This window comes from Ictidomys tridecemlineatus, chromosome 3 (genome assembly GCF_052094955.1).
Source record: "Ictidomys tridecemlineatus isolate mIctTri1 chromosome 3, mIctTri1.hap1, whole genome shotgun sequence".
In the NCBI taxonomy this organism is placed as follows: Eukaryota; Metazoa; Chordata; class Mammalia; order Rodentia; family Sciuridae; genus Ictidomys; species Ictidomys tridecemlineatus.
In genome coordinates, this window is record NC_135479.1 from 69739519 (window position 1) to 69756150 (window position 16632).

Here is a 16632-nt window from a genome sequence, read left to right on the forward strand (position 1 = left end):
TGTGCTTATCCAAATGTGTTGACAGGGTTGTGTGTGGTTAATGGTGGGAAAACCCAGTGCAGAGTGATGTGTTCCAGTTGAGTGCTCTTGTGGCGGGGGAGAGGGGGGTTAGAGTGAGCCTTAGGGGTAGAAGTTCCAAACAGATATTCACTTCCTCCTAAAATGTCCCATGGGAGCAGATCAGAGCCAGCAAAAAAGGGAAAGCCATTAGAGTGTCCTTTACTTACCTAATTGTCTCTTCAGCCAAAGGCACCCAAGAAGAAAGGGAGGAAAGGCAAAGCCAAAGGCATTCCGATTGTCGATGAGCTGGCTCCGGAGGACATGACCAAGGAGCAGGTGAGCAGGCCTGGGCTGTCCAGTCCTGGCTGGGGTGGATACCACTCCAGGTACCTTGGAGTGCGTTTCATCACTAACTGATTCAGTCTTCTCTCCTCAATCTGGATCTTTCATTTCTGTTCATAATTCCCATCAACTCTGCAGTTGCAGGTACATTACATATTTTAAAAGAGTGAAATATAGCCACATTAAGGAACTTTCTAATAGAGTGGTTGGAATTTGGAAGAAAATATTTTTTCTGAAAAAATAACTTTTAACTCAATCAGTCTTGCCCTCTTATGCATCTGATGTTCATAGAGCTATTAATATGCACGTGTATGCCATTCTCCTTTATTTACCATTAAGCATCATAGCAGAAAGAAAGTTTTTGAAAGGAACATGATTTACCTAAAATCACATTTTCTCAATCTTATTAATTATTCGTCTTTTTTTTAGAGAGAGAGAGAGAGAGAGAGAGAGAATTTTTTAATATTTATTTTTTAGTTTTCAGCAGATACAACATCTTTATTTTATTTGTATGTGGTGCTGAGGATTGAACCTAGCGCCCCGCACATGCCAGGCGAGCACATTAATGCTGGGGTCCTGCCCCAGGTGGGTCCAGGGAGTCCTGAAGGATGAGTGGCGTCAGCGAAAAGATGCGACAGGAGTCGTTCCGTTTGAGCAATCTTCAGAGAGAGAGCTAAAGCAGCTTTCTCTGGGTCCCCCTTTTATTACAATTTTTCTCATCATTATAGATTCACAATACGTCATTAATTATATAATTTAAAACTTTGCCAAGACATGACATTTCCTTAACCATGATTGAGGGCACATCAATCTACATCCTTCCAGGATATGACCCCCATCCATACAATCATCAAAAGTACAGAATCATCAATAAAACGTCACCAATTTACACCTTCCGATTTTCCCAATATTTACTATTTTTCCCAAGATATGTTATTTTCTTATTAACTAATGCCAAACTACGTAACCAGACTCTAAGTCTCCTAACCAATCATTAACCTAAAGTACACTTGTACTTTATTTTTAATCTAAAATTCCCATCTAAAAAAGTCCCTTTAAATCTTATATTTAAAATATCCTAAAGTTTATGAATCATCCTTAAAACATATCAGAAAACTTTACAACTAAAGACTTAAGAATTTCTAAACTTAAGAATCTAAATAAAATAATATTTCTAACATTATTCTAAAACTGTGTTTTATAAAGCTATTTTAATTAATTCCTAAATTTATTCTTATAAAACTGGTTGAGCTGCTTTCTCAAAGAGTTTCTTTGTTTCTCAGTCAAGGTACACTAGTTCTCAAAGAGTTTGTTTCTCAGTCAAGGTGCACTAGTTCTCATGACCTTTCAGAGGATGATTGTTGTCCATTATTAGGTTTGTCCACAATGTACTAAGATAGAAGAATAGCCTTTTACTTTGTCCTAGATATGCTGAGGGGTATTAGAACAGCCTCCAAGGCATGAACTACCTGTTTTGTTCTAGCCATCTGAAATTTAATTTGTTTGGCATTTAACATACTCATGCCTCTTGTGAGAAACATAAGCATGAAAATGCAAAGTCCCAATTACTTAAAAAAGGGTCTCATGGTTTCGGTTACCCACCAACCAGCATGGCTTTGCCAGCATTCATCCTCACTGTGACCCTGTCAAGACAGTGGGAGAGCGGCTTTGCCAACACTTTTTCTCACTGTGACCCTGTCAAGACAGTGAGTGGGGGATCGCCTTCACCATACTACCGCTTGAGCCACATCCCCAGCCCCTTATTCATCGTTTTTGACAAACATTTGAATAAGGAGTAACAGTGTCAGGGCTTACTTTTTGTTATTGCCTGTGCTTAGTTTGGAGAGGGAGTGAAGTCTTTATAGTTTCTTTGTGGTAATTATTATTTTTTTATTTTATTGGTACATTATAGTTGTATATAAATGTTGAGTTCATTTTGAGTTAATCATACATCTAGTAATCATTTTAAGTTACTTGTTTATTTTGATGTAAAGGGCTAGTGAACTTAATTATGTGATGACAATTTCATTTAAAAGGCTCCTGACAACTATAGAATGTGGCAATCATGGTAGACCTGTGGCCTCTGTGTTGATAGATGATGGCCCTGTGAGTGTATGACAGGGAACCTGTGTGATAGTATTAATAAACCTTACTTTCTTTTTTTAATATTTATTTTTTAGTTTTTTTGGTGGACACAACATCTTTGTATATGGTGCTGAGGATCGAACCCAGGCTGCACGCATGCCAGGCAAGCACGCTACCGCTTGAGCCACATCCCCAGCTCCTTACATTCTTTTGATAGTTTTAAGATTGAAAAATAAAGAGTCATGTGAGCTGAAGTGGTGATATGTGCTGTATTTTAAGTGCAAGGAAATCTTTGGCAGTTTAAGCAGAGGTGTGGTGGGATCAACTTGTGATTTAGAAGGATCAGTGGGGTGATGGGTGGAGAGTGGATTGAATGTTGTATTGCCCCAATGTATAAGTTGTTTCTTGTACCTGTGTATGCCCCTCCCTGTAGAAGTGGAACTTTCATGGAGCACTGGTCCTAACTGGATGGTCTGCAGAGAGCGGGCTGGCCATGTATACTGAACACTTGAGCACAGAAGCCTGCAGGGTCAAGCAGGATGGTAGAGACTGGGGTGATCTGGAGAATTGTGCCCTCCCCTGGCAGAGAGCATCTGTAGTCACTTCACTGGGTGGTTTCCTTGAGGCATTAGACTTCATTGCTCTTTGTTTTCTGGTTTTTCAAGAGAAGCTTGAAATTGGATATTTACAAGAAATCTAAATATTGAGTGATGGCAAAATCTAGCACCATATGAGCCCAACAGAGCAGATTGGTTTCGGCTGTTTGAGTAACACTAATGGACTGTGATGGAAGACATTTGGTATTTTGCTGAGTCAGAATCTGTGATGCCTTACTTCCTCTTGGGGTCCCAGACTCCTGCCCAGTGTCTTCACCTCAGAGGCCCCTGGTTGGCTCTCTTGAAGTAAGAAATGTGCTTTCCCTGTGTTTTGGGAGAGGAAAAAAATGTACAATAAGTAGCCTGGGGTTGTGCTCAAAGATAACCAGTTCTCAAGAGAAATGAGATCCCAAGAAACCTGTAAGCCTGACCTGCTTTTCTCCTTAACCTATTTGCTGATTTGTGATTGGCTCTGGGCCAAAACCTGTTGAGTGTTAGAAATCTACTGGTTTTGTGTATTTCTGCTTAACACTGTGTCTTTAATGGTGAAGTTTTTTCATTTTCTAGACATGTTTACATGCTGCTATATTATTTTCATATGTATTTTGTGTAAAATTGTCCTATCTCATTTTCTTTTTAATATTTTTGTAGTTCTAATAATGGCAAGGCTAATATCTTTGAGCAAAAAGCTTTTATGTTTCTTTTCAGAAATTTCTTTAGTATAAATTCCCAGGAACTGCTGTAAAAATAGAATTATTCTGTGAATACTGACCAAATTTGAGAAACTTTTGCCATGTACCGGATGTACCCTGTCCTGATAGCCCCTAACATCATGGTTTAACTTTTACTGTTAGTGCTTATTATTTTGGTAAGCGGCCCCTTCCTCTTTCTTTCTTGACCTTCTTCATACACCTGCCTCTGCTGTGGGTGTGTGCCTGGTCAGGTGGAAGAGCATGTCAACCGTATCCGTGAGGAGCAGGACCATGAGCGGGAAGAGCGCAACTACTTCCAGCTGGAGCGCGATAAGATCCACACATTCTGGGAGATCACACGGAGGCAACTGGAGGAGAAGAAGGCTGAGCTTCTAAACAAAGACCGGGAGATGGAGGAAGCTGAGGAGAGGCACCAGGTGGAGATCAAAGTGAGTAAGGCTGGCCTGCCTGTGCCCATTGGGCTCACTTGCAGCAACAGAGCAGCTGAACTAGGTGGTGGGGTGGGGACTTTTTCCCCTTGGCTTTGGGATCTAACTTTTTTATACTGGAAACCTGAAGGTGTCTTTTTCCTAAAAGAGCTTCACTTGAAGGGAAAGAAGCTCCATCCCTCCAGTGGCAGGAGAGGCTCTGCAGAGCCTGTGTTTGAATCCCAGCCTCCATAGTGTGGAAGGAGCACAAGCTCTGGGGAAGGTTGACCTCCTTGCAGTTGGTGCTCCCTCTCAGCCCCATGTGAGCTGGCAGGTGTCTCACCACTGGCTGAGGTGGTGTCCTGTTCTGTGCCTCAGAGCACGAGTGAGCAGATGGCCTCCCCCATCCCATAGGTGTACAAGCAGAAGGTGAAGCACCCGCTGTATGAGCACCAGAACAACCTGACAGAGATGAAAGCTGAGGGCACTGTGGTCATGAAGCTGGCTCAGAAGGAGCACCCTCGCAAGAGGGTGCTCTGCGCAAGGACATGAGGACATTGAAGGTGGAGTTGAAGGAGCAGGAACTGGCCAATGAGGTGGTGTGAAGAACCTGAGGCTGGTAGGTATGAGGAGTGGGCACCAGAGTGAAAAAGAATGCAGCCCAACAAACCATATTTCAGGGCTGAGTGCAGATTGCTGTCTTAAGCCCAGTCAACAGTTTGTCTTCTCCAATGTAAAATCCAGCTCAGGATCTAATCCTAGTACTGCTAATCTCTGACACAAAGGGAACAGTATTGGCTGCTTTAGAGAACCAACCCTTATATGCCTGTGATCCAGTGACTGGGGAGACTGGGGTAGGAAGATCTCAAGTTCAAGGCCAATCTGGGCAACTTAGTGACACCCTCAAAATAAAAGTAAATAAATAAATAAAAAGGACTAGGGATGTACATTAATGGTAGAGCATTCCTGGTTGCAATCTCCAGTCTGAAAAAAATAAAATAAAATAAAAACAGAAAAGAAAAAGAAAAATCAACATGTAAGATATCCTGGGCAGCAGTTCTTCAGTAACTACTGGCCTTTGACTCTTGGGGTTTCCAGGTAGAGACTGAAATTCATTTGCTGAGTGTCCATTAGGTGTCAGGCCCTGATCACGATCTCTGTCAGAATGCCTTCCCAAGTAGGGCTAAATGTTCAGGAAAGAGAGAGTCAACACATAGGATAGAAGACAAAATAAATGTGCCAAGTGCATACAGCAAAGCTGTTAGGGGTGAACATTATAGGAAGAGCAAAGTGGGGTGAGTGCAGGGAGCTAGAGTTACAGGGAGGCTGCAGTTTTTATAAGAGTTCTAGCATTACCTCATTGAGAAGGTAACATTTGGGTAAAGGCTGGAAGGAGTTAGATGTCTGGGCTGGGGGAATTCCATCCTAGAGAAGGGATGGGCCAGAGGGAAGACCCAGAGACTAGAGGAGCAAGGAGTAGAAAGGCTGGAGGGATGATCAGAGCTTGTTAGCCTGGAAAGCCCTGGTGAGGATGGAGGCTTTAGTACAGGTCAGTAGGGAGCCCTCTGAGAATTTAGGAGAGGAAGGATGTGTCTGACTTTAGTTTTCAGAGGTTCTTCTGTGTGCTGGGTAGAGGGGCCTTCTTAACACATCTGCCTCATGCTGGAAGCAGCCCAGCTTCCACTGTAGGATGTAACTCAGTGGCATTGCAGACTGCAGCAAAGCATGGGGTACTGAGGGCCTCCAGAATTGCATGGTCTTTCCTGAGAACCACAGAGTGGCTGGTTTCAGATCATGTCAGTGGTATGAGGCTGTGTGCTTAACCTGAAGTGTGGGTATGTGTTACGTGTTCAGAATGCTCCTTCGTGTAAAAATACTGCCTTAAAAATAATTTAAGTTTGTAATTAAAAATTGTACTATATAATAAATTGTTTTTAAAGAATATTTATTTATGGGCTGGGGATGTGGCTAAAGTGGTAGCACACTCGCCTGGCATGAGTGCGGCCTGGGTTCAATCCTCAGCACCATATACCAACAAAGATGTTGTATCCGCCAAAAACTAAAAAAAAAAAAAAAAGTAAATATTAAAAATTCTCTCTCTCTCTCTCTCTCTCTCTCTCTCTCTCTCTCTCTCTCTTCTCTCTCTCTCTCTTTCTCTCTCTTTAAAAAAAAGATGCTTTAAAATATTTATTTATTTATTTCAATACTAGTAATTGAATCCAGGGATGCTGTACCATTGAACTACATCCCAGACCTTTTTAAAGATTTTTTTTTCTTTCAAGACAGGGTCTCACTAAGTTGCTCAGGATAGCCTTGAACTTGTGATTGTCCTACCTTAACCTCCTGAGTCACTGGGATTATAGGTGTGTGCCTCTGTGCCTGGCATAATAATTGTTTATGAAAATAATTTTTGAATGTTGCTCTGAGCAACAGTGAGGTGGGTTTGCAGGAGCTATTTGAGGCTCCTGGAAAGAGCTGTAGCTCTGTGTAGAAGTGGCTGTTCTCCAGCCTATGGGAAGGCACCAGGAGGAAACCAAGCTGTCCAGTACTCAGATCTGTTATATCTTCCAGGCTCAGAGGTGATCTTGCTCAGGAAGATGACTTATGAAATGTGGAGATTACCAAAACCATGTTATTCTGGGCAGATTCCATGAACTTAGAGGGGAGGGGAACCCAGAAACCAGTAGCATGAGCAGCATGGGGTTTACTGAGCTGATCTTTTCTCAGGGGGGAGGAACAGGGTTGGCCTGAAGGGTATGCACCCCTCTCTGCTTCACTGTCTAGTAACTTGCTATTCTTCACCTGGCAGAAACATGCTGAGGAGATCACCAAGATGCGGAATGACTTTGAGAGGCAAGTTCGAGGTCAGTTCCTAATATGCACATTGGTAAGATGGTGTCAGAGACCTACCTTCATCAGAAAGTAATTTGCCTCCAGAGCTTGTTAATTCAGAGCATGATAAGCAGATTAAAATAGCCCCCCCACACACACACACAGGGAGAGAATGGACCCACTCAGAATCCCAGAACAACTATTTCTGTGTGAGTTTGGGAGGCTGTGGATACCTCACACTTCCCCACTCCTGTCTAAAATCAGTAGTTAACAGCAGGCACGAGTTATTCAGTCTTGTGGGCAGCATTTTTCAAATAGTCTTCTGACCTAGAAGCCTCAGATTTCAGAAGTCCATGAGGTTTACTGAGTAAGCCCTGTAGTCTGTGGCTAGGTGTTGAATGCCCATTGGGGTCAGCTGACAGTGTTGGGAGCCCCAGTGCAGGCATTGATATGCCTGTCACTAGAAAAGGAGGGCCAACAGTGGCCCTTGCGCTGAGTGTGTCCCCTTGAGCCCTAGCAGGAAAACTCACCTAAGCCTTTCCTGTTCTTTGGCAGAGCTTGTTTGCACAACCTTTGTTCTGACCATCATGGCAGTTCTGGGGCCCTATTTTCAGGTTTCATCTATTCTTGCAGCCACACGGCACTTGTTTTTGCTTTGTTAAGCTGCTATATGTACTGCTTCCTTTCAGAAATTGAGGCCAAGTATGATAAAAAGATGAAGGTGCTAAGGGATGAGCTTGACCTGCGGAGAAAGACTGAGATCCACGAGGTGGAGGAGAGGAAGAACAGCCAGATCAACACACCGATGCGGCGTCATGAGGAGGCCTTCACTGACATCAAGAACTACTACAACGATATCACACTCAACAACCTGGCCCTCATCAACTCCCTCAAAGTGCTCACCTGGGTTGGACTCATTGCCTGTCCTTGTTGTGGGCTGCAGACTCCAGCTCTCACAGTCCCCTGGACCCTACACCCCTTTCTGTAAATGCACTGGACAGAGCCCCTCTGCTACCCTCAATTGAAATATGTAAGTAATGTAACTTATCTCCACCCATAATTGAGAATAAGCAGGCCAGGTGTGGTGGTGCATGCCTATAATCCTAGCTACTTGCGAGACTAAAGCAGGAAGATCACAATTTTGAGGCCAGCCTGGACAATTTAGCAAGATCCTGTATCAAAATAAAAAATAAAAAGTGCTGGGGATGTAGTGCAGTGGTGGAGCACCCCTGGGTTCAATCGCCAGCACCACAAATAAACAAACAAAATTCCAGTTTCCCTAACTGCTGTGAAGCAGTAACAGGGTATCCTGACACATCAACACCCAGGCACCATGCCATGGCTGCAGTGTGGCCAGAGTGGGCAGTTGTCATGGTCCCTCAGATGCTGACAGTGGCAGGGTTTCCATGGTGAAGAGCAGCCCTGGTGGAGTCCTGAACAAAGTGCAGGCTCTCATTTTGTATGGAAGCTGCATTCCTAGAAAATTCAGAATAAGTTTAGACTTTGCAAAATACAGTTTATACACAAAGCAAGCCTAAGTCCCCAGCGTATGTGATGCTGGAAGGACATGTGTGGTCAGGAGAGCACTCAATCTATGCTCCACAGGCTGAGCCCCTCCTTCACCTGCACCTGAGCCCATAGGAGCAGATGGAGGACATGTGGAAGAAGGAAGAACACCTGGAGAGGGAAATGGCAGAGGTGTCTATGCAGAACAGGTGTCTGGCAGACCCTCTGCAAAAGGCACGGGAGGAGATGAACGAGATGCAAAGGAAGCTTGGGAAGTATGAGAGGGACAAGCAGATCCTGGTGGTGAGTTCCCTGCTGAGTTTCTCCCTCTTTGGCACATGCATTCCTGGCCTCAGGAAAGTGGGCACATCTGGGGGCATCTCCTGAAGGCGGGAAGGGAAAGGGAGACTGGACTCTTTACTTCCATTGAGGGTGCTAAGGGAGATGAGGCCCTAGTCTTCCACTATCCTACCAGCCAGCGTAGGTGGGGCCCGGCTGTTGGAAGTTTTCCAGCTAATTGTTCCTGGAGATTATTTCTGGCCTTGCTGTCTTCCAGAAGCTTGTGGTACATGGATACTTGTGAATCTGAATGCTTTCTGTCCCCACTCCCTGTATTCTCTCTAGAGCACAACAGCACGTTTGAAGGTTACTGAGAAAGAGCTGAAAGACCTGCAGTGGGAGCATGAGGTGCTGGAGCAGCGGTTCATCAAGGTTGGTGAGCCTTGAGGCCCTGGCTGTCTCTGGGACTGGGAGCTAGAGATTCTCTTGGCTACTTCTCAGTCCACTCAGCTTTTATGAGTCAAAAGACTATGGTGGTGTTGGTGTGTGACACTTGTCTGCAACTCTGGAGGTGGCTGAAACAGGTTCAGGTTAGCCTGGACAGCTTAGTGAGACTGTGTAAGAATAAAAATAAGAAGGGCTGGGGATGTAGCTCAATCATCTCCAGGATCACAGAATACAAAAAGAAAAACAAAAAGCCATCCTGGCATTGTACAAGGCCTGGGACCTCAAGGGAAGTGCCTCCCTGTCCCTTCAGAAGCTGACTTTGCAGTACATGGAGGCGGCCTGGCCCAGGCAGCAGCTGTTTCCCACTGCATGAGTGTGTTTCTGAGCATTAGCCTGTTACACGCTTGTTGTTCAGAAATACTGGGATCCTGAGGGTAAGTGAACCAGCTGCTCAGTGTTGTCCCCATAAGAGCTGATGGTTTTGTGAGCCACCTTCCAGGCTTCTTCCTGCATCCGTTAGCATAGATGTGGCTCTGTGGTTTACAAAGTGGGAGCATGTCAACAGCAACCTGCATTTTAATCTCACGGTTTGTCCAGGCTGCACACACACAGCAGCCTCATTCTTTGTGACAGCTGCATCTGCTAGTTATAGTTCCCCTTGAGGAGCTGTTCTTTGTTTCCAGTCCTTTGTTCTTACTACATTGTTGTTGCAATTACCCTTTCCATTTCATTCTGCGCCGTGTGATAAGTCCTTGCAGTGGAGTGCTGGGTCAGAGGGGTCTGTGCTAGAATGCTGATGAGTCACTAAGAGGGCTGCTCTGGGTGATACTCCTGACAGCACTGCCTGAGGGCCACTTCCTGCCTACTCTAGAGCTGATGAACTTCCTCCTTTGCTGATAGGATTGGGCAGACACTTCTCATGGATAGTGCAGGTCTGATGTCTCTTGCAATGTTACTTCCTGCCTCTGTGGTTTGAACTTCTGGCCAAGGATCACCCTGCATCACAGGACCCTTATGCTGAGTCTGTGGCTCACATAGCTCAGCATTTCATCATAAGCCATAGTCACCAGAGAGTTCACAGATGCAGACCAATGATGAATTGGCCCCATCTCCCCATAGCAGACCTCTCAGGAGCCTCGCATCTGTGTCAGATCTTAGTTCACCTTCAGAGGTGCTGAGGGTTTCACAGTGTGTGGATCACTGGGCTATGCCACTGGCAGCCAATGACCTGCACAGACAGTCCCTTGACCCCTAGGCTTGTCTGAGTCCTGCTATTCCCTTCTTCCTTCCTGTGAATTTGGTGGCCAGCATTAATGGGAGGTACAGAGCTGAAACATGTCTGGGTTGCATCCTGTTCTCTGTTGCATCTTGCACATGAATATGGCTCATGATGTGTGCCAGTCAGTGTCTCAGAGAAGCAGGAATTAATATTTGTTGGCAAAATCTAGAAGCTAATGATCCACAGGTTTCTGGCAGGGAATTGAATATAGGCAGATCCATGGGACTCGGCACAGTAGTTGGGGAGGATATGATATTCTCTGCTTGGAAGGCTGTAGGGTATGCTGCTATGTGGAAAGTTGCAATGATGTAGCATGATCCTCCTTTACTAACAGTGATGAGAACATTCTGGAAGGAGTCATACCAAATGATCACAGTAGTGGCCTCTGGGAATCAAGGTTAAACATGTGTTTACTGGGGCTGGGGTTCTGGCTTAGCGGTAGAACGCTCACCTAGCATGTGCGAGGCCCTGGGTTCAATCCTCAGCACCACATAATAATAAATAAATAAAATGAAGGTCCATTAATAACTAAAAAATACCAAAAAAAAAAGTGCTGGTGATGTGGCTCAGTGTTTAAGTAACCTTAGGTTCAATTCCTGGTACCAAAGGGGGGAAAAAAAAGAAATAGAAGGGGAGAAGAGACATTTTTACTTATTGGTTGACAGACTGCTGCTGCAGGGCTTGCTTTATACCTGCCTTGTAGGACATATTGATGGCAAGGAATCAATATGTTAATATGTAGGAAACTCCAAGGGCTCTCCTGCAGATATTGCCTGCTTACAGATGGACAGGCTTTCACATGGGGGCAATCAGGGGTACATCTCCTCTGAGCCCATAGCCCTAACTCAGGCAAAGCTTGGCCTGACCCACCTATGGAGCAGATTTTAGGGTGGGGCTATTCCTGCTGTTAGCACACCCCACTACTTCTGCTGCTTCTGCCTCCTCCTCCTTCCTCTTCCCTCTCTTCCCCCTCCTTCCCCTTTTTTGACTCTTTATTTTTTGCAGTCCTAGGGATTAAACTCAGGGTGCTCTACCACTGAGGCACATCCCTAACACTTTTTATTTTTATATTTTGAGACAGAGTCCTGTTAAGCTGCTGAGGCTGGCCTCAAATTTGTGAACCTCCTGCCTCACCCTCCTCAGTGCACCACTGTGCCCAGCCCCATTGCTTCTTGAGGGGGTTCATGCTGCTATTTCTCTCTTGCATTCCTCTGTGTAGATAGTTGCATACCTTTAACTCTGCACAGAAGATGGGGTTTTAGGCAGTGGATGGCACATAGACCATGTATTCTAGGTGTGGTCACCAGTGTAAATGACCTTTTGTAGTAACAGTGTGCTCCACAAAGGGGCAGGGTAGGAGGTGGCTTCTCCCCAGTGAAATGTCCCAGTGGGGGACTTTGTTGCTCACCCCAGTCTCCTTGCAGGTACAGCAAGAGCGGGATGAGCTCTACTAGAAGTTCACAGCAGCCATCCAGGAGGTGCAGCAGAAGACAGGCTTCAAGAGCCTGGTGCTGGAACGCAAGCTGCAGACACTGAATGCTGCCATGGAGAAGAGGGAGGTGCAGTTCAATGAGGTGCTGGTGGCCTCCAACCTGGACCCTGCAGCATTGACACTCGTGTCCCGCAAACTTGAGGTAGGCCCAGGGGCTCCAGGGGCAGGGCTGGTGGCTGCCCCAACTCTTACCTACAGTGGGCATCCTAGTCTCCTGTGGTGGGACCCTTGGGTCTTGCGCTGTGCCTCCTTAGCCAGAGGCAACCTCAATTACCCACGGGGAGGGGTGGCGGGGCGGGTTTCCTGCAGGCGTCTGTGCCTCAGGCCTGCATGGGCCTACAGTTTCCTTTGAGGGGTTTTGCTTGTGTTGCTGTTGGGTCTTGCTTGACCCTCCTTAACCGCATGGCACCTCATAACTTCTGAGCCTTGCCATTCCAGTTCTCCTGTGGCTCATCATGATGCACCAAGTAGAACTGAGGATATTCTAGAAACAGAAAAGCTGCTCTGGGAATCTGCAGGACTGAGTCCCTCAGTCACTTGACAGTGGACTCAGAGACAGGCCTGGGGACAGCCTGGGAGTGGAAAAGCCAAGCTCAGCACCCATGTGCCTGTACTATAGGCAGCTCTTCTATGATGGCTCATCACAGTTTAAAACTCTAGGCCCAAAGAATTAGCTTTGTGTCTAGGCACCTCATCTCTATTTATGACACTCCATCCTGGTTTGCTTCACTGCCTGTCCCCCCTCCCATCCTGACCTGAAGCTGCATGCAGTACTAGGCCTCACACTGAGCACCCCAAGCTGCCTAGGGAGCAGGAGACCCAGAACACCCAGGGTTTGTTGGAAACCCAGGACTAAGGGCAACTGCAGGCTGTCAGCTGTCAGTGTAGGGTTGGTCAGGAACCACAACTCTGTTCTGGGCACAGAGGCCTGATCACAGAGAGCCCCCTCTGCCTCAGATGGGGAATGCATGGCCAGAGATAGCAGATAATGTCAGTGCAAGACAAGGAACAGAGATCCAAGAGCTACTAAAGACCAGCTCCACAGGACTTATCCTGATTTGGAAGGGGCTGGGAGGGTCCAAGGTGACAGGCTATGTTTCTGGACAGGGAGACCGAGTGTTTACAGGAGAGCAGCAGGGCCCTGGTTGTACCTGTGGGACCATGATACTGGGATAGGCCAGATCTTGGGCCTGGGGTGGTGTAACAACACAGGAGTGGAGGGGCCATGTTGGGACTGGCAATAACCTGTCTCTGGGATTGGAGGCTCACCTGCAACATGGGTAGGTGTGAGAAGTGAAGTCCTGCTGTTTGGACACAGAAGAGGGACAGTTCCACCTCTGTGGATGGGTAAGCCTGAGATGGCAATGATAAGAATCAGTCCTGTCCACCACCATCAGGTGAATACTAACTGTGGGTTACAGTTGGTACTAAATGTGGGTTAGCTCTTGTTTTCCCTGGTTATTCTTATCCCAATTTATAGGCAAGTAGCCTTGCAGTGAAGTGACAGCTGTGCCCATAGGATCTCTCTTAAGAGAGGCGAGAGAGGGTTTGGGGAGCTTCTCTGAGCCAGGCTAGGTATAACTCTTAGTCTGGCACCTTACAGCACTCCTCAGGTGGGAGCATCCCAAGGGGCTTGGGCCCTGCAGTTCTGGGCCCATTATTTTTGGTTCAACACTTAAGGTTTTAAAAGTTACACAACTACTCTTTGTGTTTAAAAATTGAATAATCCACATGATTCAAGAAGTTTAAAACAGTGCCAGGCTGTTGCAAAGTGAGATCCATGTTTATTACTTACCATCAAGACAGTTTCTCCATGGGGTGTGGATGGCACCGGGACATACTCCGGTTCTCCCCTGCCTCCCATTCTGTTTTCTCTCAACCCTTGGGGACCTTCTCCTGCTGATATACCCTTGTCTAGATGCATACATATATTGAGCCAGGACTTTATTCCCTGAGCTTCTTGGGACCCCCAAGGGAACTCCCAGACCATCATCCACCTCCTTCACCTTGGCCAAAAGACCTGTCCTAAATTCACCTCTGCCTCTGTCCTCAGGATGTTCTGGAGTCAAAGAATAGTACCATCAAGGACCTGCAGTATGAGCTGGCCCAAGTCTGTAAGGTATGCACCTGCCTCCCTGCCTCCTCCCTTGGCTATGACCTGGCATCTGGCTTCAGCCTGTAGACAGTGTGACTGCTGACCATCTCTGAGGACCCATCCATTTCCCATTCACATGTCATTTGATGAGGCTAGTGGACCATCCCCATGTGAGGGGCAGACACGGCACGAGGTCATCTGTACCTGCCTAGGACTGAGCTGACTGCTCTGTCTGCAGAGGAATTCACCAAGAGCAGCTGCCCCACCGTTGCAACTCAGTTATACCCTTAACTCTGAGAGGTGGATATCACTTCTTGGTTCTGTTGTTTGGGGACATGTCCAGATGTTTCTGTCATCCTGTTTCTTTTAAGACCCCTGGGTGCAGGCATTGTCCTCCACAGTTCCCAGGTTCCATGGTACCCACATGATCCTGGTTTCCTGACCCTCCCAGCCCCTTGCCTGCTTTTTCTGCACATGCTGGTATTTGTCTGTGCAGAGCTAGGGCCATTTGCTGTGAACCTCAAGGGTCTACACCCCAGTTCTCTCTAGAGCCTATCTTTGCCCACACTGGAGTCATTTCTGAGCCATAGTGAGGACAGCTGCCCTTTTGAGCATTTGCGGAGTCAGGCCAGGCCTGAAGCATTTCACACATATCAATTCATTGAGCTTTTACAACCACCCAGTGAAATATGAACCCTTCTAAAAATGTGCGTTTTCTACAGTTGGAAGCAGGGACCTCTGGCATGGTAGCTGTGTTAGGCCCACCAGTATTGTTTCCCAGGCCTTGTCTCTTGGGACAGATCAGGGGTGACCAGGACTCTTCTCCAGGCAGGCCCTGTCCCTGGTGAAGATGCAGAGTTCCTAGGAGATGCAGGGTGCTGTGCCCATGGGAGCAGAGAATAGAGGCCATTGACAAGGGTAGGAGGGAACAGTGGCCCTCACTGAGACATGCTTGCTGAGGAGCTGGGGGGCACACTCAGGCCACAGTTCTGCTGAGTTCCTCCCTTTTCCTCAGCATACCTTCGTGTGTTAACACAGCTGCAGCTGTGTTAGCATGGGGCTGGCCTAAAGTGACCACTAACAGATGCTAGCCCTGCCCTCTATGGAGTAGGGGTCAGCTCTGGGTGGGTCAACTCCTTGTTCCTCCCTGACACTGACTTCTTCCCACAGGCTCATAATGACCTCCTGCGCACATACGAGGCAAAGCTGCCGGCCTTTGGAATCCCTCTAGACAATGTGGGCTTCAAGCCTCTGGAGACAGCGGTGATTGGGCAGACGCTGGGTCAGGGCCCTGCAGGACTTGTGGGTACCCCAACCTAGCTACATGCTTGGGGCTGCAGCCCACAGAACTGATTAGGGACACTCCCTAGGTGACCCCCTCTTTCCAGGCAGTAAGTTTTTAAATTTTAGATTATCATCAGTGAATGAAAAATTTTCCACATTTCCTTTGTGTCTTTTTGCTGGGCTCTGTAGGGGAGAACCACCTGCAGGAGGATCTCCTTCCCTGGGGTACGTCCAGCTTGTGCCACACCACACCTGAGTCCTCCAACTTCAGCAGCACTTTCTCTGACAGCCCCCTTGTTCACCTGGGGACCAAGGTGGCAGAGATCTAGCCACCCATAAATTGCTCCTGTCCCAAAGATGGGAGCAGTTCTGCAGATGCAGCGCTGTCATTAGAGACCTGAGTGATTCACAGCTGCCCACTGGAAGTAGCTCTAAAGATGTAGCACTGATTTTATTGATCCAAGTCACAGCTGCCCACTGAGAAACTCCAGAGGGGGGCCAGAACCTCCCCAAGGAAGTGGGTGACCAATGAGTGTGGCTGGGAAGGCAGCCCAGCCAGAGCAAGGATAAGTAAATAGCTCCTCCAGCCAGGCTGGGCTCTAGCTCCCTCTGTAGGTGGTGTAGGACCACGGGCTCAGCAGCAGAGGCACATGGAACTTCTGGGTCTCCTTTGTGATGGTGAAGACAACCTGAGAGAAGTATAGAAAGCACCAGAAGACAGTGAGGGACCACAACCCGGGAGCTACCTGACCCCATGACTCCCTGGGAAAGCAGCCCAAATGGTGGGGCAGGGTCAGCTGGAGCCAAGTGGTGGACTGCAACCTCCCTGAGGGCTGAGGATGGGCAGAAATCCTCCTCTGGGCATGCTGGATGTGGAAAAGGCCCGATGATTGGAGAGAGGGGGGAGCAGTCAGAGAAGGCCCAGGAGTTGGAGTGGGGCAGATGAAAACCTGTCTATGAAGAGGAGATGAGTCACCCCCAGCCTGCCTCCCCCAAGCCTGACTGGGACAGCTCATGGATGGGCATGTCAACATGGAGTGTCATGACACCCGAGATCCTAGGGTCCCCTTTCTTGTGGGAGCTCAAAGCAGGCAAGCTCAGGTGACTGCCACCTCCCTGAGAGAGGTGGGACCAGTCTTTCCTGGAGGCCTGGCCGAAGACCTGGCCTGCAGGTGAGTGAGTCAGGGTCTCCACCCTCTCCATCCCCCATGGCACTCATCTCTATGTATGGATAGAAACTCTCCTGCCCCCTCTCCTTCCAGTAGCCCTGGGTTT

General features: G+C 47.3%; 1 pseudogene across 1 annotated transcript; it reads left to right on the forward strand.

Moving 5' to 3' along the window:
- The first annotated feature begins 236 nt into the window (after positions 1-236).
- Positions 237-15514, forward strand: LOC144376223 (dynein regulatory complex subunit 4-like; annotated as a pseudogene). Its single transcript, XR_013436462.1, has 10 exons — positions 237-336; positions 3967-4164; positions 4558-4762; positions 6953-7007; positions 7665-8005; positions 8581-8784; positions 9106-9192; positions 11911-12120; positions 14032-14097; positions 15244-15514. The product of XR_013436462.1 is annotated as a dynein regulatory complex subunit 4-like (transcript).
- The last annotated feature ends 1118 nt before the right edge of the window (positions 15515-16632 follow it).